Consider the following 24887-nt stretch of genomic DNA (forward strand, 5'->3'; position numbering starts at 1 on the left):
ACTATTAATTGTATGGAAAGGTAATGGTACCATCCCCATTTTAAGAGATGAATCAATTTAGACAAAGAAGAAATGAGTTATTTAATCAAAGTCATAGAACTACTAAATGGCAAAACTGAGCTCAAATGCAGGCAACAAAGATCCCGTGTGCTGCAACTAAGATGCAGCACAGCCAAATAAATAAATATATATATATATATTTTTTTTTTTTTTTTAAGTATACGGGAAAGTAGATGGGAGTTAAAAAAATTATTCTAATTAAATTCATGGGGATTTCCCTATCTATGGACACAGTGTCCATTAAGATCTTTCAAATATGGGAAGTGTTGAATATCTTTAAGTGCAAATTAATGTAAAGAATTTTGTTTGAAGTGGAAAAAAGAGATTGAATGTGTCATTCAGAATCAGCTACTTAGCCAAAATTGTTTATTTTAAAATCATATTATGAGGTAGATTACAAATTATTCCCTGGACAAGGTTTGCTTGTGTAAATGTTTTTGCTTTGTAAATAAAGTGTACATAAAGAAGAGTACCAATACAAAGAATAATATACTAGCTTCAAGATGAAAGTTTTATTGTATTTAGGGTATTTTGTGGGATGTATATCCCAGTCAAATGGATTTTAAAGGTACATACTATCAGGAACAAGCCTAATTGTCTTTACATAGTTTACTGCATTGTCAAATTTTATTTTGTGCCTTATAATTTGATCTAAAAGAAAAATATTGCATTCATTAAATATACAGCATTTGAAACCTCTAGTAATGGAAGATAGGTGATTTCGAACAATTCACACAGTGTGGACAATGAGAGGAGCTGTTATATACGTGTGTGTGTGTGTGTGTGTGTGTGTGTGTGTGTGTGTGTGTGTATTTTTGCCCCAGGATACCATGTTCAGGACATGGGAGAGGATGAATTTCTAAGGAGTGTGCCTGGTATTTGAGGATTGCTTTTCTCCTGTGGGCATTTACCATCTATTTAAGGATTGCTGAGAGGTTGAGAAATGTTTCTGAGAGCATCTGGGTTTAAGAATAGAGTAACTGTCAGTAAAGGGTCCCATGTGATTTTTCTTTACATTGGGTTTGCATCTCAAATGGCTATACCTTAGTAGTAAGAGAAAGAAAGGGAAATAGGTGCTCATATGGATTTCAGCTCAGCTTTGAATCATCTTAATGATTAAGACAATCTCTAAAATGTGGCTGAAGTTATCTGGTTCCAGATGCTGGCAAGAGCAAGTGAAAATAATAAATGAATAATATAAGGTAAGATAATTGCTCAAAAAAAATTGAGAGGTCTTAACATTTCTTTAAAAAGTTCTGTAACTACAGGGCTTCCCTGGTGTCGCAGCAGTTAAGAATCCACCTGCCAATGTAGGGGACACAGGTTCGAGCCCTGGTCCGGGAAGATCCCATATGCCGCGGAGCAACTAAGCCCATGTGCCACAACTACTGAACCCGTGCTCTAGAGTCCATGAGCCACAACTACTGATGCCCGTGCACCTAGAGCCCATGCTCCTCAACAAGAGAAGCCACCACATTGAGAAGCCCATGCATCGCAATGAAGAGTAGCCCCCACTCACCGCAACTAGAGAAAGCCCGCGTGGAGCAACCAAGACCCAGCGCTGCCAAAATTAATTATTTTTTTTTAAAGTTCTGTAAGTACAGAATAAGTAATATTCATGCACACAAGGGAACAGGAGAAAATTAAAACAAAACAAAAAAACTAACCCCCCCCAAACCTAGCACAAAACAAAGAGCAATTAAATAGACACACAGAAACTCCAGATATTGGAGTCCTCAGATCTTGACTTTAAACTATCTATATGTCCTATTTTCAAGGATATAAAAGACAAGATTGATAATTTGGCAGACGACGTTCAAGAACTGGGAATTGCTGAACTAAAATTTCAGAGATGAGCTCACGAGCAGATTGACCACAGCTGAAGAGAAAATTAATGAACTGAAAGAAAAGACATGTTAAAAAACACCCTATAAGAAAAATGGAGTGATTAAAGGATGGAAAATGCAGAAGATAAGAATTAGAATATAGAGGATACAAAAGAAAAGTTTGGATCTACAAATGGAGAGGAGAAAAGAATAAGAATGAAGTAATATTTGAAGAGATAACGGCTAAGAATTTTCCAAAACTAATTAAATGTATCAAGCCAAGTATTCCCAAAGCTTCACAAATTCAAGAAAGAACAAATAAATAGAAATCCATACCTAGTCACCTCATAGCACAATATCTGAAGGAAAAAAGATAAAAATTGAAAAACAGCCAGAAGGGAGAAAAAGACATCTTATGATCAAAGGATCAGCAGAATGACAATTGCCTTCTCAAGAGGAAAAATGAAATCCAGAGAACTTGGAATGATATCTGTAGTGTGTGAATGGAAATAACTGCCAAACAAAAAAATACACTCAGTGAAATATCCTTCAAGTATGTATTGTTTGGGAGGTGACATGAGGGATGCTTTTGGGTGTTGATAATATTCTTTTATGACCTGGGTAGTAATTACATGGGTGTTTACTTTGTGATAATGTATTAACTTGCATCATATATGCTTGCTCCTTAGGTGATTTTATCTAGTCCTGATGCACTTAGATATAATTGATATGCAGATGGCTTTCAAATTACATCTGGCTTGCATATTTCCATAAACTTCACACCATATATCAAGCTCCCTATTTTACATCTCCTCTTGGGTTTTCAATAAGAATTTCAAACTTAACACATCCAAAGCTGAGCTTTGGAAATTCATCTCCCCTTCCCCAAACTATCATTTCAATCATTAGTAAATCTATTCTTCTAGGCTTACAAATTTGGTGTCGTCCTTGATTCTCTTTCTCTCAAACTCTACATACAATCTATTAAAAAGCCATTTGATTTTTCCTTTTAACTAATTTTGCCACTCATTACCACTCCTACTGCCACTCTCCTGCCCAAGTCGCTATGGTCTCTCTCACCTCAGTGGTTGCTATAGCTTTCCTAACTCTCCCTGCTTTTGCCCTTGAACTCCTATAGCATTGTCTCCATATAACAGCAAAAGTGGTTCTGTTAAAATATCAGTCAGTTCCTCCAGATGCTTCCCATCTCCAGGTGCTACCTTCAAGGCCCCACTGATCTTCCTTTCCTTTCCCACTTCCCCTCTTACTTCATGTCCTACCTTCTCTCATGTCCTAATTTGCCCCAGCGACAGCAGTCTCTACTCTGATCCTTGACCTTGCTCTTCAGGGTCTCTGCACTTGCTGTTCTTCTGGCTGGAATACCTTTCCTCCAGATATGCTCATAGCTAACTCCCTGACTTCCTTTGGATTCTTATTCAAAAGTCACATTCCCAGAGTGTCAGGTGACTTATCTAACTCCCCTCACCTCCCACACAGACACACAAATATCAACATGCTGTATCACTGTTCAACGTGTTATTTTTTCCTCTTAGCACTTACCTCTGTTTCATGTAAAAATATAGTATCTCATTTATCTTTTCATTGTCTTCACACTAGAATGTAAGTCCTATGAGAACAGAGACGTTTGTCAGTTTTGATCACTATTATATCCCCAATGTCTAGAACAGTGCCTAGCACTGCATGAGGTACATAATAAATATTTATTGAATGAATTTTGAATAAGTGAAAAGAAGGTAAAATAGTAATTTCCTCCTACTTATACCTATAAATATTTTGAATGATGGCTCAAATAATATGCATATGGAAAGTTAAAATAAGAAAACCTAAATAAAAAAAGACCCTGAAACGTGTTTATCAGATTACTACTTTGAGTCCTTTTGTTAGACTACCTGGCCATGGTAAATGGATATTATCTAAACAATTATTTTATGTCTTTTAATAATTAAAGTAATTTTGACCACATCTAGGTATAAAAATAATCCAATCATTTAAAATATAGTATATTAATAGAAAATTTGAGGTATAGTAAGGCCAACAGATCAGGAGACAATTGGACATTGAAAAGAGATTTTATAACTCACAGTTTCCAAAAGGAAGGAGCAAGCCACACCACGCCATGGGGGAGGGGAGCACACAGAGAAGCACCAGGGTTGGACATGAGGTGGAGGGAGAGGGACAAATTGTGGGCAGAAACCTTTATTGTGGTTTCTGTGGAAGGGGATGGGTGAGGTAGAGTTAGCAGGATTAGAATTGTCTCCTTTGAAAAACTTCAGCAAGCCCAGAGGCATAGGGGCGGTCCTTGCTGTCTAGTCCTGGACCCTGCAGTGATTAGACCAGTTAGTGGCCTGATTGTGAGAGCCCAGTAAGTTAGGTGGTTGGGGATATAGGCTCTAGATCGGTTGGTTTGTATTTGAAAAGTGCACCCTTGGGAGGAGGACTTCTGGTAGGAAGGGGATGAGGGAGGCAGCACGCCAAAGCAAGATGACTTAAACATACTATCAGGTTGTCCAGAATAAGGCATATTCAGCATATGCATGGAGAACAGATATTACAGCACCAAGTTTACAGAAGCCAGAAACATGGTTGACATACCTAGTTAATTAGCCACTAAGAACCATCTTATCCAGAAGTTACAAATTCTCCAAGGTATGGTCAGAATTCTCAACTCAGTCTACTTGGTTGAAGCATCAAGGTAATCAACAAAACTTATAAACACTGATAACATGCTGATAAATGATGGTAGACCCTAAATCAAGTTTTCAAAGCAGTTTCTCATATTGAACATCATTTAATTAACCCTCTAGGACCTACAGTACATTTTCTATCTCAGTTTTCATGAAGGAGGGAACTGTGAGCCTGAAAAAGTTTTCTTGTTGCCCAGATTTATAAGCTAGACATTGTTGTAGCTAGATCTGATACTCCAGCCACCTGAAGCCAAATCTTTAGGAGCTGTATCATGGAACACCTTGGCTGAAACCTTCTTATAATTTAATCCTTTAAAGAAAAAGTAATAAAAACATGGAGCTATTTCTTCTTTACAAACTTGTATAACTTCAGTCATTAACCATTGATGCCATTATCAAAAGAAATAGGTTTTATACTTTCTCTTTGCTACTGCTTTATATTGACAAGTCCCTGAATAGCATTCAAATGACTGCAGAAAGTTCAACAGTTAAATGATAGGATTTAACCCATAGAGAGATACATTCACATCCTAATGCATTTCAATGCAAAGAACTAATATGTAAGCTCCCTGAAAAACCTGCCTTCCAAAAGACTTACTGATACAAGTTATGACTGTCATTTTATATAGCACCTTCTGGTGTTCTGATTTTCACAACAGCAATACATTAGTATTATCCAATGCTTTTCGTTGTTCTTATTGTTAAAGAAAAGCTAAAGGTTAAAAGGAAGATGTCATGCTAGTATCTTACTTGGTAAGCTGTTACGTACTTCTTCTATCCTTTCCTTTCCCTCTTTTTGTAACCATCAGTTAAATCTGCTTGGGAATTTGGTTTAGAGAGGTTGTGTCAATGTATTGATAATTTGGGGATCAAAAGTATCCATGTACTTATATACACATATGTCATATACATAATATCACAAAAATAGGTGTCCTCCTAACCAAATAACATTGACAACCAGATAAGAAATATTCTGAGTATAGATTAATGTGACTTTTTCTTCATCCATAACCAACATCCTAAATTCCAAGACATACACAAGAGAGTTTAAATATTCTGATCCAAACAACTCTAGCAGCCTAAACATATCCACTGGGTTGAATTTACTGATTGAAATGTCTGGTCTCAATTGCAAGTCCCTCTGTTGTGCTTTCTCCAGATGACATAAGGAAACTTCTCTTCCTGACAAGAGACGAAACATTTCTGCCAACTGAGGTGACATTGTGTTCACTCAATAATGATACAAGGCCCTGAGGTCCTTCAGCAAGAAAAATAACAAAGAAATCCTCATTAGCTAACTGAGGAAGAATGTAGGTCATCCCAGAGAGAGAATGTCATGCATACACGTCACCTAGAACATTTGTTCTTCATTAATTCTGTAAGCCCAAGCTGGGCTATCATCTAGTAGCATTTTAATACTCTGTCCTCTGTCAGAAATAATGGTTAGGGTGTTTGTTTCCTCTGTAATGTACTTAAGAGAACATTTTATGATCATTTGCCTTCACGTCAGTGAATTCAAATAATGTTTTAGGATATAATATGATTAGATTTAATATTGGTAATAACAGTTTGGATTCCTCAGATGAAATAAATGAGGACTATAGTCATCTATTTTAAGGAGCTTATTACACAAATTCATAAAGCTGCTATCATTCTTAGTGTTGATATTATGCAAAGTACTGGTTTAGTTATGGCCTTGTATTTAAAAAGTGCTTATTTACAGGAAGAAACTCTAAGCCATTAATTTCACCTACAAAAAATTCCCTTAGAGTGAAACCTAATTTAATTAGTCCATCAGTTATATGGTAGATATATAGTTTCTACTTCTAGTACTTAAGTTTAGAATTTTCTCATTATTGGATAGAAAACAGCAAAAACATAATCATATTCTAAAGAATGTTGCAAAAATAATCTTTAAAAAAAGATACATATTGTTTCTTCTGTCAGGATTGTTTGGTAATTTATCTTATGTTATGTTATGATATCTATCATTCTATAAACTGAGACAATGTTGTTTTTGACAATGGTACAAAGCCCTGAAGTTTTCTGTAAGAAAGATAGGGCATTTTTTAAATAAAAAAGATTATTAAGTAGATGTTTCTCTTCTTGGGAACATATGCTTTTAGCAATTTTCAAGTAATCTTAATTATTGAGTGTGCTAAATAGACCTATTGTGTCAGGTTTTGTGTAATAATATCATCTTTGTAAGTACTGCAAAAGTCACATTCTTAAAAGGAAAATAACTATGGTAACACTGTGTATAATAAGAACCATGCATGACTATTTAGCTAATAAAAAAATGTTTAAGTCATTAATCTACCTAATTGTATTAAAGATTTAAGACTGAAGACAAGTAACAATTCTAATAAGATATTATATCCAAGTATATAATATTAAGGTCAGCATTTTATTATTATTTCATAGAAACATTTAATTCTTTCAGCTTTAATTTCTTTGAGAAACACAGGTGGGTCAACAAATAGATAAGGATATAACCGTATCAGCTTGGGCTGTTAAATTAGGCCAACTTTTGGAAATAAAACTCCAAATGTGTCTTTAAACATGTATGTGTATATGAATTTGAATTACAGTAATTTAAAATAGTGTAGCATAAAATTTATGTGAAAATTTATGTGCAAAATCTAAAATAATGTGAAGTATGTCAGTTATCACATAATTTCAAATTGCAAAATGTGTTGTTACTAATAACAGTAGCAGTAATCAATTGGCAGGTGAATGGAAATCTCTCAGTTGTCAATATTTATATGGTTTTATGCAAGATGTGAATTATAAAAGTACTCCAGGAGCATATTCTCATAAAATGCCAGTGCCCAGGACTGAAAAGTGGATAATACCTACCTACAGGAAAAGAATATATATATGTATATGTGGCTAAATATAACTTTTTTCACTGAAAATTAATTTTTACTCTGCTCAAACATTGCTACTCTTTTTCAGGAATATAGATTTGAGAATGGTAAATTGGTATTCTCCCCTTATTTATTCTACTTGTTTTGCAAACAGTGACTTAGGGAAAAATTAACAGTATTTTTCAGCATTTCCCTGATGTGAATCTACTGAGCTCTCCTTTTTTCTGCCAGTTCTGCAGAAAGACAAGGCCAAACCCCGAGGCACCGTCTTCTCACTCATATTTCAGGCTGCACGTATAATGAAAGTCAATGAGAAATGTCTATCTGCTGTAGTTTTCCATTGAATTCCACTTGCCTGTGATGCTATTTGCAAGTCAATTGCAAAGCCAAACTCATTTCCCTTTTCTATGTCATATATTGGAATATATTGGCTGATAGATGACAGAGACAGGATACAACCATAAGTATTAAAGCTGTTACTTTGCATGTATACATTTCTCCTTTTATGTTGTGTTATTGTTATTATTTGGGATTTCACTTTAAAATGATTGGTCTCAATTTACTACGTAATTGCTTAATCCTATCATTTTATAGGGAAAAAAAAAGTAAAGAGGAAAAATCAAACCAGAGATTTAGTCTACCGTTATTCCCAACCAGACTAATCATAAAGATTTTGGGGGGTGTTTAAGAAATGTTTTAATGAAAGTTACTACTTTTATAACTAATATTCTTTAATACAAAGGAGCAACATAAACACTATAACACACTTTCACTTTGTGATTTAACCTGTGACCTGCATCTCAGAATTGGAGATACTCGAGGCCAAAGTCTCCGTAGTTGTAAGATATTACTATTCCTCAGCTTTCCTAGTTTCCTCCCTCCAAAATTTTATTGTGTATAGATTCTAAAGTATTTATATCTGAAAACGTTGCATCAAATTACGATTTTCTAATCACTCCTTTCTCTGTTCTGTATACCAATCTTTTCTCTGGTCTATTTTCACCACTAGTATTCCTCCTTTCCAAAGAAGCTTGAAGATGTTGCTCCAAACAGCTCTATATAATTTAAGCAAAACAGTATCCTTCTCCCAACCAACCAACAAAAAACACAAAATATCTTCTCTTATTCTCCCCCAAATTAATTTGTATACATATTCTCTCCTTAGGGCTCTCCCTCCCTCCTACAAGCTTCTATAATCACACACAGCTGTCTGCCTTCCTCAATAAAACCAATTGCCCCAGGCCCAGTTAGTGACATGGCTCAGTTTACCTATCTTTTTTTTTTTGCAGTACGCGGGCCTCTCACTGTTGTGGCCTCTCCCCTTGCGGAGCACAGGCTCCGGACGTGCAGGCTCAGTGGCTATGGCTCAATAGCCCAGCCGCTCCGTGGTATGGATGGGCTCTTCCCAGACCGGGGCATGAACCCGCATCCCCTGCATCGGCAGGGGGACTCGCAAACACTGCGCCACCAGGGAAGCCCAATTTACTTATCTTTTTAAGTGCTTTTCCTTGCCTGGAATGCTATTTCTTCTCTTGTTGGGGGTGAGAAGGAGCACAGAATGGGATACTTTTTCATCTTTTAATACTTAGCTCAAATGACTTCTTGTCACCTTTCCCTTGTATGTCCCCAGCCAAGCAATCAGATGCTAACATTTTAGTTATAAAATGCCTGTTTTATATGTCTTTTATGGCACAATTTATTGTAATTTTTTTACGTATGCATGTCTACCTAAAGTAACTATATATTTCCTAATGTCTTATTCAACTTTCTATCCCATAAGCCTAATAAAGTGCCTGACTGAAATATATATTGAATATATATTCAATATATATTCTTTCCTGAATATATATTGAAAAAAAATGAATTTAGGTGTCTGAACCTTCTTTCCAGGCTTTCTTTCACTCTATTGTTGTTCTGAGGCCGGAGATAGATGGGGCCCCAGCCAAACAGCTGAAGTTCATCCCCTGTGGCCAGAAACTCCATAATAGCAGAAACTCCATAGAAGCAGGATGATGGAGGAGGCTAGGCTCTGCCCAGATAAGAGATAAAAGACCACATATGCCTCATTCTCGAAGTCAAGAAAACCTCCCCGACTACACATGTGCAGAAAGGCTCCTTGGAGGTCCAAAAGGGAGGAGACGTCACCCCACAGTAAGTGATGTCAACTACACACAGTCCTCTTCACTAGAATCCATCTTGGCTAAGAGATGTGCAAGCACACATGGGAGGACCCTGAGATATACCAAATATGAACTCAGAACCACTCAAAGCAAGATGATTGGTCAAAGGAAACCCGAAAGAAATGCCACATAAAAGTGATTCAAACTACCACGAGGGCGCAACTCTCTCTCTCTCTCTCTGAGCCCACCCGTGTGTCTATCCACACGTACTGCACTCTTTTTCCTCCTAATAAATGCTTTACTTGCTTCATTACTTTCTGTCTCTATGTGGAAATTCATTTCTACACAGCTGACAGGCCAGGGCCTTGTCGTGGTCACTTGTCCCTGGTTGGTGGCTAGGATTCAGCGCTCTCACTGCCACTGCCCGACCTCAATCTCTGGCTGGGAACTGAAATCCTGCTTCAAGCAGCTGCAGGCTGGGGCCACCAGACATCAGTTCTGCAAAATATTTTTTCTAATTCCTCCTCCTAGTACATTAAACACTTATTTTCTTTCAACTTTTGTGAGTTGAGTTTTGAATTCTTTCCCGAGAATCTTTTTTTTTTCTGCCAGCTTCTTCCTCTTTACTATTAATTGTTGATTTTCATCCCTGCCAATTTAGTCTATCATTTAACACAGGAGCTTTCAATTGTATCCAATGCTCTAAAATAGGTGCTTTATTGGTCATCTCATCACTAAATCCTCAATATTTGTCAAATATAAATCCTTTTTTTGGTCTAAGCCTTTGCTTATAATTTGGCAGTGTTGTTCTAAAGCCTTCCTTTGCTCAAATGCAAAGCTTCTACATAAATATTTTATACAGGAAAAATGGCTGCCATTATCCTTGGTTAGTAGGATGGGTCTTCCTCTTTTCTTTCCCTTCTCCTTTTCCTCCTCCTCTTCCTGTTTTATTGGCCATGTCTTTATATTTGTATCTTGAGGAAATAACTATAGGTGATTAAATGACAAATGACATTTTATGTAAAATGATGCTACTCAAAGTGTGGTCCATGGAACAGGAGAAGCAATAACATCTGGGAACTTGTTAGAAATATAGAATCTCAGGCCCCAGCCCAGAACCCATAGAATCAGAATCTCAATTTTAACAGGTTCCTCATGATATTGTTATGCACATTAAATTTTGAGAAGCACTGATGTAGACTAAATCCATTTGTCCATGAGAACTATACATGAAATAGTGAAACAATACAACACTATTTTTAAATGTGTCCATCTGTGCTTCTAGACTCAGTGGCTATGCTGTAAAAGTTGACAAACGTAAGTTAAAGTTTTCTAAATTCCACAGGTAGGTGATTCTGTGCACAGATACAGACTGGACCTTTTTGTTCAGGGAAGATTAATGGCACTGTGCAATCAATAGTTGTCAACTGGGGCTTCTCTGGTGGCGCAGTGGTTGAGAACCTGCCTGCCAATGCAGGGGACACGGGTTCGAGCCCTGGTCTGGGAAGATCCCACATGCTGCGGAGCAACTAGCCCCGTGAGCCACAATTACTGAGCCTGCGCATCTGGAGCCCGTGCTCCGCAAACAAGAGAGGCCGCGATAGTGAGAGGCCCGCGCACCGCGATGAGGAGTGGCCCCCACTTGCCGCAATTAGGAGAAAGCCCACGCACATAAAAGAAGACCCAACACAGCAAAAATAAATAAATAAATTAAAAAAAAAAAAAATAGTTGTCAACTATGGAGCAAGCACTGTGTTAGTTTATTTATTGGGATGCAACTGAGAACAAGTGGAGTCCCTGCCATTACTGAACTAGCAGGTCTCTTGAGGGGGAATGCAATAGGTTAACTGACACAGTTCAGTGTGATAGTATACCGTAGTTCCTGAGGGACAGGGCCAAGGGGAGCATTTACAGGATCAGGGAAGGCTTCCTGGAGGAAGCTGCTTCTTGTGATCATAGTAAAGTAGTAAAAACTGAAAAGTTGTAAGTCAAACTTAGTTTTTCTGTGGCATAGGGCCAATCTCAATCATTATACTTTTGTATTAACAGATATTTATCTTGGTTCAAGTTGCAGAGATATAAAAGGGAAACTTTTAATTAAACCAGATTCTCCAAACAGATTTACTGCTGGTAACATATCTTTGCAGTGCATGAGACTTTATTCAGAGGTAGGCAGCAAGAAAAATGTAGGGACAAGAGAAAAATCAGAGCCCTTCACACCTGTGTAGGAATGTAATACATCTCTGGAGAGATTTATCCTTCTTTCTTTAATAGGGGATAAACAGCATTTAAGGATTATGTAAATTGGTATGCAAATTGAGTTTTAACTTTGTCCTTTAAAGTCTATCTTTCCAAATGATCTTAACTGTTTCTTAAACATAAATAAAATACAGTAGTTGAAATTGTGTCAGTGCTTGAAAAACATACAACATCTGTCATGAAATTTTAAATGTAAATCAAGTTTTCTCTAATTTAAAATTATATATTCCTTGGTTGCATAGTGACCAAGTGTTTGTTTAATCACTAGTCTTTAATTCATCATAAATATCATATACATGCTCTTTGGCAAATATTTTTCAATAAAGTAATTAAAAAGAAGCAAATTACACTTCTCAAGCACTGGTATTTTAAGTGTGAAAGGGTTAACTTTGCAGCAGGACCTTTTTAAATAGTTTGCTAAATACATTTTTTTTCTTTCTGAAATTAGGGACATATTTTGGAATTGAGGAGAGAAAAGATAAGGTCCCCAGTTCTCTTGGGGCTTGGTTTTCTACTATTCCATTTTTCAAGGTCCTTGACCTTGTTTGTCATTTTAATACTTTATATCTTTCCTCTCCAGTTTCTTATTCCCTTGATTGTACCTTTCTTTGTCAACACCTAACAGCCAAACAAAATAGATCAAATGGAATGAGAAGGATTTTCCTTGGGGATTTAGTTTTAAATTTATTTCATTCCAAAATTTAAAATTTCTTAAATTCTTGAAGTGGAAATTAACAGCTGGTATAAACTTTTAGCATGCAGTCACCTCCTGAAACTTTCATGAAATTGGAAGAAAATTTACGTTGGCAGAGCTATTCAAGTTATCTGTTATTATGTGTTATCTTCCTACATAAATACCTAGTTATTTTTAGTTAATGAATTAATGAGCTGCTCCTTGAAATATGATAATTAACCACCATTTGACTGATAGAAGAAACAAATTCTCTGATGGGGAAATGAGAGGCTTTCAGGAATTTTAATCCCTTATGCAAAGCGCATTTGAGGCAAATATTACTACCCTGCACACTTTCCCTTGTTAGAGAAAACTGTTTTCATTTCCATCAATCTCAGTCTATTTATTTAGAAATTACTGAGTTATTAGAGCTGCTGTCTGGTCTCTTGTGTTTAATTTTCACTCGGCATCACATTTAGAAATCCTAGCTGCTGACAAAGTGCTGTGTGGTTCCATTTCTGCATCTTCCAGTCCTATAAAATGAATCTTGCTGTGAAAAATGAAGATTAATAGGCTTCATAATGACTCTCCCCTGCTAAAACTAATCTGAATAAAGATGAAAATAAGAGAGAGAGAGAGAGTGTGTGTGTGTGTGGTGCTAATGGTGTGGAAAGAGTGAGATGAGACAGAAACACAAAAAACAACAGTATGGATTCCTTTGGATAAAAATAAGCCGTGATGGTATTGAAGTTCCTCAAAAAATTAAACATAGAATTACCATATGCTCCAGCCATATCTACTTCTGGGTATATACACACACAAAAATTGAAAGCAAGGACTCAAACAGATATTTGTACATGCATGTTCAGAGCAACATTATTCAGAATAGTCAAAAGTGGAAGCAGCCAAGTATCCATCAACAGATAAGTGGAGAAACAAAATGTGATCTATACCTACAATGGAACATTTGAGCCTTAAAAAGGACTGAGATTCTCACACGTGTTACAACATGCATTAACCCTGAAGATAGGCTAAGTGAAATAAGCCAGTCACAAAAGGACAAATATTATATGAATCCACTTATATGAGGTACTTAAAGTAGTCAAATTCACAGAGAAAGAAGTTAGAATGGTGGTTGTCAGGGGCTGGGGTTGAGGGTAATATGGTACTGTTTAATGGGAGCAGAGTGAGTTTTGGTAGACGGATGGTGATCGTGGTTGCACAGCAATGTGAATGTACTTAATGCTACTGACTTGTACACTTAAAAATGTACACATAAGGGCTTCCCTGGTGGCGCAGTGGTTGAGAGTCCGTCTGCCAATGCAGGGGACACGGGTTCGTGCCCTGGTCCGGGAAGATCCCACATGCCGCAGAGTGGCTGGGCCCGTGAGCCATGGCCGCTGAGCCTGCGCGTCCGGAGCCTGTGCTCCGCAACGGGAGAGGCCACAGCGGTGAGAGGCCCGCGTACCGTAAAAAAAAAAAAAAAATTATGTTATGTATATTTTACCACAAAGAAATATATGACAGGAACCTAATAACCAATTCATGAATCAAGTAACAATTTCTTACAAGTATGGCATTTCAAAATATAAGGAATAACCATTACAAGTATGTGTTGCCTTCTTTTCAAAAGTGTTAGTATTTTCTCAAAGGATTCCAAACCAGGTGTTAGTCATGAAGGGATCTGACCAACTCTTTAAGTGAATAGCTTTACTTTAGCTATCTAAAGCCTGGACAATCTTGTCCTTCTGTGTTAAAGCAATGTCAATACACTGCTGATTTTCCTGAAAACAAGCTTATGACAATTTCAGGCTTTGGAAAAGCACTGACACAGGTGGTATTTATACGTTAGAAGAAAGACACAGTTCAAACAGGGAGTTGATAAATAGGGTGTGCTTTGTCAACCTGTGGATTTTCATGGCTTCATAGTTAATTACAACAAACTTCATTACTCTTTCTTTTGCAAATGTCAGTTGGACACTCGAGAGTGTTCTGTCAGTGCCTCTTCTATGGATGGTAGTGATTCACCAGACCCAGGTTACATACTTGACTTTTTAGCTATGTAAAAGGGTATTTGTTATGAATTCACAAATACTCATGCTTATTTTTCACCTCAATTAATCTAATTAATTAATTATTTGAAATAATCTGAGCATGGGATTCACACAGATTAGGGTATTTGGGGGAATCCTAACGCTTCTGGTCTTTTGGTTTTTAAAGCAGGAAATTTAATAAAATGTGGAAGATATAACAACTTTGTTAATATGAAATGTGTGCCGTTTTATTATTGTCTATTTTTGTCACTGCATATTTGTAATAATCATATTCCCAATGAATATTAATTAGATTGGAATTAAACATAATTTCTTGCAGCATCTCAAGCATCAAACAATAAATTTGTAATCACTATTTTCTTTTCAGTGTCAGTAATGTCTGCTTTTCTAATAACTGTGAACTAGTTGCTAGAAGTCCAATATCCTTTCTCCTCTTTCAGTTTCCAGAAATTGTTACACACCATTGCTCTTTGCTTAATAGTGTAACATCTTAGGGCAGGCTTAACTCTGACTCTGGTGAAGGTGGTCATTGGTCCAGTAGCTTCTGTCTCCTTAGTGAATCAAAATCTATATAGCCCTCTCTTCCTACTCTTTTTTTCAATTTACTTTAATACTCTTCAGAAATTTCCAGTGACTTTCTTTGCCAGAAATCTTATCAATATTAACATTTGTGGTAGTGGGCAGGAACTACTCAAAAAGGACTGACAGTCCCAATGAACTACAATTCTAAGGACAGGGATCCCATTTGATTCTACTCCGTTAGGATCAAGATAGTATTACAGTAAGTCCCCTACATAAGAACCTTCAAGTTGCAAACTTTCAAAGATGCGAACGTGCGTTCTCATGTGCAATCATGAAAGTCAGCTCATGTGTCTGGCGTATGTTGTCACATGAGTGCATTCTCTACAAGTGGTTGTGCTTTTGTGTACTTTACTGTACAGTACTTTGCTGTGCAACACAAGGAGCTTACTAATGAAGACCTGATGGAATTGGAGGCCCAGAGAAAGGATGAAGAGAGACAAGAGAAAGAAAAAGTAACTGAAGAACAGAAGAGATTCACGACACAGGAAATGGCAAGGGGATTTTTTTTTTTTTATTAGAGGAGGCACTGTTAGTTTTTGAGGCACAGAACCCAAATGTAGAAGCATACACTAAGGTTGCAGGAGCCATTCAGAATGCAATCCAGTGCTACTGTGTCATCTATGATGAGAAAAAAAGAGCTACTACCCAGACACCACTGCATCATTTTTTCAACAGGGCAAATAGAATTGAATCCAGCAAGGAATCAGAACCTGTGCCATCAAGGTCAGGTATTAGTGCACTTGCAACCTGCCCTCCGTCTCCTATTACTGACGATCCTTCAGCTCTACCATCTCTCACCTCCCCTCCCTCCTCCAGTCACTAACTCTTCTGACCTGTTTACTCCATGCAGCCCCTGTATGCCACCTGTTGTACTGAAATACTGTACTTTTCAAGGTACTGTATTTTAAGATTAAAAATGTTTTCTTAATTTTTGTGTTTGTTTTTTAATGTATTATTTGTGTGAAAAATACTATAAACCTATTATAGCACAGTAGTATATAGCTGGTTGTGTTAGTTGGGTACCTAGGCTAACTCTGTTCGACTTACGAACAAACTGGACTAAGAACACACTCTTGGAACAGAACTTGTTCGTATTTACAACTGTTACAAAGTGTGGGATATTTATAACAATACATGATATTTTTTTAATATATGAGATGTACCAGGCACTTGGCTAAATATTTTACAAGCCCCATCTAGTACAGTACCCAAGATAACTTAGGGGTCACACGGGCAAGCCATTAAGCTAAATAGAATAATAAAGAAAACATGACTCTCTTTACAATGCTTTTTTTTTTTTAACATCTTTATTGGAGTATAATTGCTTGACAATGGTGTGTTAGTTTCTGCTTCATAACAAAGTGAATCAGCTATGCATACACATATGTCCCCACATCTCCTCCCTCTCGTGTCTCCCTCCCACCCTCCCTATCCCACCCCTCTAGGTGGTCACAAAGCACTGAGCTGATCTCCCTGTGCTATGCGGCTGCTTCCCACTAGCTATCTATTTTACATTTGGTAGTGTATATATGTCCATGCTACTCTCTCACTTTGTCCCAGCTTACCCTTCCCTCTCCCTGTGTCCTCAAGTCCATTCTTTACGCCTGCATCTTTATTCCTGTCCTGGCCCTAGGTTCTTCAGAACCATTTTTTTTTTTCTTTAGATTCCATATATATGTGTTAGCATACAGTATTTGTTTTTCTCTTTCTGACTTACTTCACTCTGTATGACAGATTCTAGGTCCATCCACCTCACTACAAATAACTCAAGTTTGTTTCTTTTTATGGCTGAGTAATATTCCATTGTATATATGTGCCACGTCTTCTTTATCCATTCATCTGTCAGTGGACACTTAGGTTGCTTCCATGTCCTGGCTATTGTAAATAGAGCTTCAATGAACATTGCAGTACATGACTCTTTTTGAATTATGGCTTTCTCAGGGTATATGCCCAGTAGTGGGATTGCTGGGTCGTATGGTAGTTCTATTTTTAGTTTTTTAAGGAACCTCCATACTGTTCTCCACAGTGGCTGTATCAATTTAAATTCCTACCAACAGTGCAAGAGGGTTCCCTTTTCTCCACACCGTCTCCAGCATTAATTGTCTGCGGATTTTTTGATGATGACCATTCTGCCTGGTGTGAGGTGGTACCTCATTGTAGTTTCACTTTGCATTTCTCTAATGACAAGTGATGTTGAACATTCTTTCATGTGTTTGTTGGCAGTCTGTATGTCTTCTCTGGAGAAATGTCTATTTAGGTCTTCTGCCCATTTTTTGATTGTTATTTTTTGTTTTTTTTTGATATTGACTGCATGAGCTGCTTATAAATTTTGGAGATTAATCCTTTGTCTGGTGCTTCATTTGCAAATATTTTCTCCCATTCTGAGGGTTGTCTTTTCATCTTGTTTATGGTTTCCTTTGCTATGCAAAAGCTTTTAAATTTCATTGGGTCTCATTTGTTTATTTTTGTTTTTATTTCCATTTCTATAGGAGGTGGGTCAAAAAGAATCTTGCTGTGATTTATGTCACAGAGTGTTCTGCCTATGTTTTGGTCTAAGAGTTTGATAGTGTCTGGCCTTAGATTTAGGTCTTAATGTATTAACATTTTGAGTTTCTTTTTTTTTTTTTTTTTTTTTTTTTTGCGGTACGCGGGCCTCTCACTGCTGTGGCCTCTCCCGTTGCGGAGCACAGGCTCTGGACGCGCAGGTTCAGCGGCCATGGCTCACGGGCCCAGCCACTCCGCGGCATGCAGGATCCTCCAGGACCGGGGCACGAACCCGTGTCCCCTGCATCGGCAGGCGGACTCTCAACCACTGCGCCACCAGGGAAGCCCTTGAGTTTCTTTTTGTGTATGGTGTTAGGGAGTGTTCTAATTTCATTCTTTTACATGTAGCTGTCCAGTTTTCCCAGCACCCCTTATTGAAGAGGCTGTCCTTTCTCCACTGTATATTCTTGCCTCCTTTATCAAAAATAAGGTGACCATAACTGTGTGGGTTTATCTCTGGGATTTCTATCCTGTTCCATTTATCTATATTTCTGCTTTTGTGCCAGTACCATACTGTCCTGATTACTGTAGCTTTGTAGAATAATCTGAAGTCCAGGAGCCTGATTCCTCCAGCACCATTTTTCTTTCTCAAGAATGCTTTGGCTCTTCGGGGTCTTTTGTGTTTCCATACAAATTGTGAAATTTTTTGTTCTAGTTCTGTGAAAAATGTCGTCAGTAGTTTGACAGGGATTGCATTGAATCTGTAGATCGCTTTGGGTAGTATACTCATTTTCACAATGTTGATTCTTCCAATCCAAGAACATGGTACATCTCTCTACCTGTTTGTATCATCTTTAATTTCTTTCATCAGTGTCTTATAGTTTTCTGCATACAGGTCTTTTGTCTCTTAGGTAGGTTTATTCCTAGGTATTTTATTCTTTTCGTTGCAGTGGAAAATGGGAGTGTTTCCTTAATTTCTCTAATTTTTCATCATTAGTGTACAGGAATGCCAGCGATTTCTGTGCATTAATTTTGTATCCTGCTACATTACCAAATTCATTGATTAGCTCCAGTAGTTGTCTGGAAGCACCTTTCTATGTATACTGTCATGTCATCTGCAAACATTGACAGCTTTATTTCTTCTTTTCCGATTTGGATTCCTTTTATTTATTTTTCTTCTCTGATTGTTGTGGCTAAAACTTCCAAAACTATGTTGAATAAGAGTGGTGAGAGTGGGCAACCTTGTCTTGCTCCTGATCTTAAAGAAATGGTTTCAGTTTTTCACAACTGAGAATGATGTTGGCTGTGGTTTTGTTATATATGGCCTTTATTATGCTGACATAAGTTCCCTCCATGCCTACTTTCTGGAGGGTTTTATCATAAATGGGTGTTGAATTTTGTCAAAAGCTTTCTCTGCATCTGTTGAGATGATCATATGGTTTTTTTTCCTTCATTTTGTTAATATGGTTTATTACATTGATTGATTTGCATATTTTGAAGAATCCTTGCGTTCCTGTGATAAACCTCACTTGATCATGGTGTATGATACTTTTAATGTGCTGTTGGATTCTGTTTGCTAGCATTTTGTTGAGGATGTTTGCATCTAAATTCATCAGTGATATGAGCCTTTAGTTTTCTTTGTTTGTGACATCTTGCTCTGGTTTTGCTATCAAGGTGATGGTGGCCTCGTAGAATGAGTTTGTGAGTGTTCCTCCCTCTGCTATATTTTCGAAGAGTTTGAGAAAGATAGGTGTAAGCTCTTCTCTAAATATTTGATACAATTCACCTGTGAAGCCATCTGGTCCTGGGCTTTTGATTGTTAGAAGATTTTTAATCATAATCCCAAATTCAGTGCTTGTGACTGGTCTGTTTCTGTTTTCTGTTTCTTCTTGGTTCAGTCTCAGAAGGTTGTGCTTTTCTAAGAATTTGTCCATTTCTTCCAGGTTGTCCATTTTTTTGGCATATAGGTTGCTTGTAGTAATCTCTCATGATCCTTTGTATTTCTGCAGTGTCAGTTGTTACTTCTTTTTTATTTCTAATTCTATTGATTTGACTCTTCTCCCTTTTTTTCGTGAAGAGTCTGGCTAACTGTTTATCAATTTTGCTTATCTTCTCAAAGAACTAGCTTTTAGTTTTATTAATTTTTGCTATTGTTTCCTTCATTTCTCTTTCATTTATTTCTGATCTGATCTTTATGATTTCTTTCCTTCTGCTAACTTTGGGTGTTTTGTTCTTCTTTCTCTAATTGCTTTAGGTGTAATGTTAGGTTGTTTATTTGAGATATTTCTTGTTTCTTGAGGTAGGATTGTATTGCTATAAACTGCCCTCTTAGAACTGCTTTTGCTGTGTCCCATACATTTTGGGTCATCGTGTTTTCATTGTCATTTGTTTCTAGGTATTTTTTGATTTCCTCCTTGATTTCTTCAGTGATCTCTTGGTTATTTAGTAGTGTAGTGTTTAGCCTCCATGTGTTTGTATTTTTTACAGATTTTTTTCCTGTAATTGACATGTAGTCTCATAGCATTGTGGTCAGAAAAGATACTTGATATGCTGTTTACCTACTCTCCACTATTATTCAACATTTTTACATCTGATTTTTAAATAGCCAGAAGAGTATAAAGTATTGTTGGACATTCTTAGATCTCAATCATTCTACTTTTTTTTTTTTATCTTTTGGCAAGTGCCTTCACTAAAAGTTTTATACTTAAATATTTTTGTTTATTTAATTTTTATTTAAATTTTAATAGTTATCTATTTTTGTAGCAACAATTATCCAATATGAGGTAAAATATTTAATATGAGGTAATATGAGGTAAATTTAATATGATAAAAATAAAGAAATGCTTTACAAAGTTGAAATTAACATTATTACTGAAGAGGTGAAATATATTTCCACCAATTGTTTCTCACCCTCTCTCACAAGGCATGACAGTGTTTTACATATTAAAAAATTAAACATTTAATTTCTATCTTATAGCATCAAATATTAGTCATCATTGAAGAGTTCTTATCAGAACTTTTATAAAATACATTATTTCCTTCAGTTGAAAAGAATAGGGAAGGCACAAGGAACATTTTTCCCCGTGAAACTATCTTACAAGTGTGACAAACAATTTATTTGAAATAAGAATAGTTTTAACTCCAAAAAGAAAAATTACATTTTAAATTGGTTACAGTAGTCAAAACTTAATGGGTAAAAGGAAGTTTGTAATAGTATTACAACAGCTTCATACTCAATGAAATTTTAATTTTCTATTCAAACAATATTGTCGTCATTATAAAATTTTCTATAGTAGAGTTTTACAAATATCTAATTTCAGAAAACCTGAATGTCATTCTCTCCTTTGTTTAAACCATTTTAAAATACACAGAGGCAGAGTCACACTTATAAGGTTTTTTCACTGCTTGGGTTATTCATGGAAATGTTGAAAGTTTCCCTGTACCTGAAAGAAAAAGAAAAGTAGGGACGCATATAACATAGACAATTTTAAGGATGACCATGATATGGATTTTGAGTGACTGATTACCTAAGGATTTTCTATGTCTTGTAATTTATTTTTTACATCATTTGGTTTACCTTTTCCTCTCTCTCAGTTTTTGAATGTGGAACTTAATACACATATACAGCAATGAAGGAAAAAGAACAATTGTTACTATCCTATGTAACTATGTAACAATTGTTACAATCCTCCAAGGGACAAATTACAGTTATATCAAGGTTTTTAAATGAACTAAACATAGATAAAAGAAAAACTGGTGGATAGGAAAGGGACCCTTAAGGAATCTTTATAAAGAAGCATGTATCAAAAACAAACAAAACAAAACAAAAAAAAATCACCAACTCAGTAAACAGACTAACCTTTAGATAGAGTTTACATAGTTGTGGAGAGACCTGCTGAATTTGAAAATGGTACTGAGGAGTTTACTTAGAGCACAGCAGCCCTGAAACACAAGAATATAAACATTGTCTTAAAAATTAAAGAAATACAGAGTATACTATGGATTCTCCAGCATACATCTAAGTGTCTCAGAAGAATAAAATAGAGTAAATGAACTGGAAGTCATGTTTGAAAAAAGGAACTGGTGATAATTTTCCAGAATCAAGGAATAGGATGGATATTGTGGTTCACACGGCACTCCAAGTATTGAAAAGCCTAAATAAATAAAAATGCACACTTAAACATGATAGAGAAACTGCATATGTCCATGATAAATTTAAAATCTTAAAAACCAGAAACAAATGGCATTAACCGGGAAGGAAAAAAATTAAACCAAAGGAAAATGTCCTTATCAATAGAAATGGATCTAAAAAATGCCTTCATAATCTGGAAAAAAATGTCAGCCTAAAATATTATCCCTGGCTAAACCATTCATAGAAAGATTAAAAGTTCATCACATAAATTCTCAGCAGAGGGATTATTAAAGCATGGATTTTAATTAGAAGTGTGACCAGAGGAACAGCATTGGGTAAAAGGATAATGGTGAACATAGAAATTTTGAGAATATGTGGATACATTCAACAACTAATGACTTTTATATATCATTTGTGTTTATGTGTATATGTGGTGCTTCAGGAAAAAGTAACCAATAAGTTGTTGAGAAATGGTTAATGAGTAGTTTATACATACTGAAGTCTTTATGAAGAAGAAATATTACATGATCATAAAGTTTGTTAGATCAAAATATACTATTGAGCATGAATATTAAAATTTTAAAGTTAGCATTGAAACATATAATCTATATTTTCTAATCCTGAAGAGAGAAGAAAACAATATGTGTATGGCAGAATATAGAAAACTTTAATTCAATAAAAGGCAGAAAAGGAAGGGAAAAGAGGCCAAGAAAACAAGAGTGTAAATAGGAAATACAAAAAAAATTTTGAAGAAATACATCCAAAATTCCTATTAAGAAAATAAATGTATGGGTTCGATCCCTGGTTAGGGAACTAAGATCCCGCATGCTGCACTACGTGGTCAAAAAAGAAAAAAAAGGAAACGAGCCTTGAATTGGGAGATTGGGATTGACATATATACACTAGTATGTATAAAATAGATAACTAATAAGAACCCGCTGTATAAAAATAATAATAATAAAATAAAATTTTTAGAAAAAGAAAATAAATGTAAACAGATCAAACCCATTTGTTAGAAGACATAATCAGACTGGATACTTTTACAAAAAAAGGAATGATATGTGTGTATAAAAAGTACCTGTAAAACAGTGCAAAATTTTTGAAAATAAAGATTTTAAAGCACTTATATCAGGATGTTCATACAAGAGAATAGTGTGCAGCAGTTAAAATGAGTTACCTCTAGCCACTTGGCCAGGGGTGCTCCTTCAGTCCTGATTTCAACTACATAGAGAACCTAGGTTGAAGCCCTGGCTGCCAACTACTTCCTGTGTGACCCTGGGGGAACTATTAACCTATTATGTACATGTTATTAAACTTGTGTTTTTTCTCCTGTTAATCTTTCTTTTATTACTGGGGGTAGGGGGTGGGTCTCAGCCAAGAACCTAGATGAGTAGAGAGAAAATGACTTTTCCTCTCCTACAAAATCACATGGTATTACTTCCTTCCTAATTCATGAACTTGTAAACTGCTTCTATTCTTTATGCAAAAGTGGCAATTCCAATGACAAACAATTCGTGCCAGAAGATCCCATTCCATTTTCTGAGAGAGCTAATCATCAGATGATGTTTCCTTACAGTGAAGTTCAATTCATCTCTCTGTTACTTCTATATATTAAGATTAGTTATGTCTTCTGGTGCTGCATGCAATATATATAATTTTCCTTCTGTGGTACATTCATCTGAGAAAAAAATACTATATCTTTTCCAGTGCTTCTCTCATTGAGGATAATTCTTCTGTCATTATATAGAACAGTTTCCCCTCTCCCTATTGGTAGGTCCTCATCTGAGTACATTTTTCAGCCAGGTAGTTAATACTACATGAAATATTCCAGAATAGAGGACTTTCTTTTGCAGTTGTCTGCACATGCACAATGGACAGAGCAATCTCTTTTCTTATTTGAATACTTTTATTTAATAGATGTTTGTGTTCTAGACTTTCTATTAGGCACAGAAGATGAATGCAACAGTGATCACAAAATAGACATACTCCTGCCTTCACAGATCCTAAAGTCTAATGGGGGAAATCAAGCAAGCCAGGGAACAATTGCAAAGTGGTGTGATCAGGGACAGAATTCTTAAGTACAGAGTGCAATGGGAATGCATAAGAGGGACACCTTGCTTGATCGTGGGGCCTCTAAGGTGAAATCTGAAGGATCAACCCAAGAATGACTTTCCACTTCTCAAATAATAGAGCACAATGTCTCTGAGAAACTAAGCAAAGTTTAATGTGATTGGACTCAGGAGTGCAAGCAAAATGAATGGTAAAGGATAAAGCTGGAGAAGTAATAAAACCTAAATTATGCAATGCCTATTAAGCCATTTTCTGAATACAATGGCTCTATTAATGTGAACTACAATCAAATAAATTTCTTATGGCCATATTACACTTTTGACCCTGTTGATTCTAGGTTTACCTCCCATAAAAGGAACTCAATTGTTTTCATTTGTACTTCCGCGTGTGTTTATTTGGGATGTAGACAGAAATGTTTTCTATATTAACTTGTTAGATTTATTCTTGTCATTTCTATCATCCAGGGTTTCTTTGGAACCTGATTGGTCATTACACACATTATACTCACTATCTTCTCATTTATATTTCCATTTTGTCTATAAAAATATAGCTGACTTTGTCAATTTCCTTCGAGAAAATGATTTTGAGAAACAACCTGTCTGTCTAGTAATCTATCTTGGTTCAGAGATATTAAAAAGACATTTTATGTTGTCCTAAACATAACACAGCCCTCAGCTCCTTATAAATATTAGCCTTTGAAGCTCAACATTTTGGGAATCTAAATATACCTTTCTGAGGACAAGCAACTTAATTCAATGCCTCTACTCCAACAGTGCTCATTTTTAAAAGCAGATCCACTCTTTCTGTTTAGTTCTATTTTCTAACATCCAAAAGAGAAAATTTTGCAGCCTTTTATGGGAAAGCACATTAATCAATATCCTTTAACAATACCCTGTTGAGTTAAATACCTTCTATATTCAGAGACATATTTTAAATTTCTCTAATTAGTTTTTTTCACAAAGATGGCTCATTGTTCTGTTCCTTGGGATGACTGGGCATCTGGATGAAGACTATGAGTGAGAACATGAATAAGTTATTGAATTTCAAAGGAA

At 36.1% G+C, this 24887-nt stretch overlaps 1 pseudogene; it reads right to left on the reverse strand.

The window, feature by feature from the left end:
* Window positions 1-4797: 4797 nt before the first annotated feature.
* LOC116751005 overlaps window positions 4798-24887 on the reverse strand; it is an 84110-nt pseudogene continuing 64020 nt past the window's right edge.

Source organism: Phocoena sinus, chromosome 3 (genome assembly GCF_008692025.1).
Source record: "Phocoena sinus isolate mPhoSin1 chromosome 3, mPhoSin1.pri, whole genome shotgun sequence".
NCBI lineage: Eukaryota > Metazoa > Chordata > Mammalia > Artiodactyla > Phocoenidae > Phocoena > Phocoena sinus.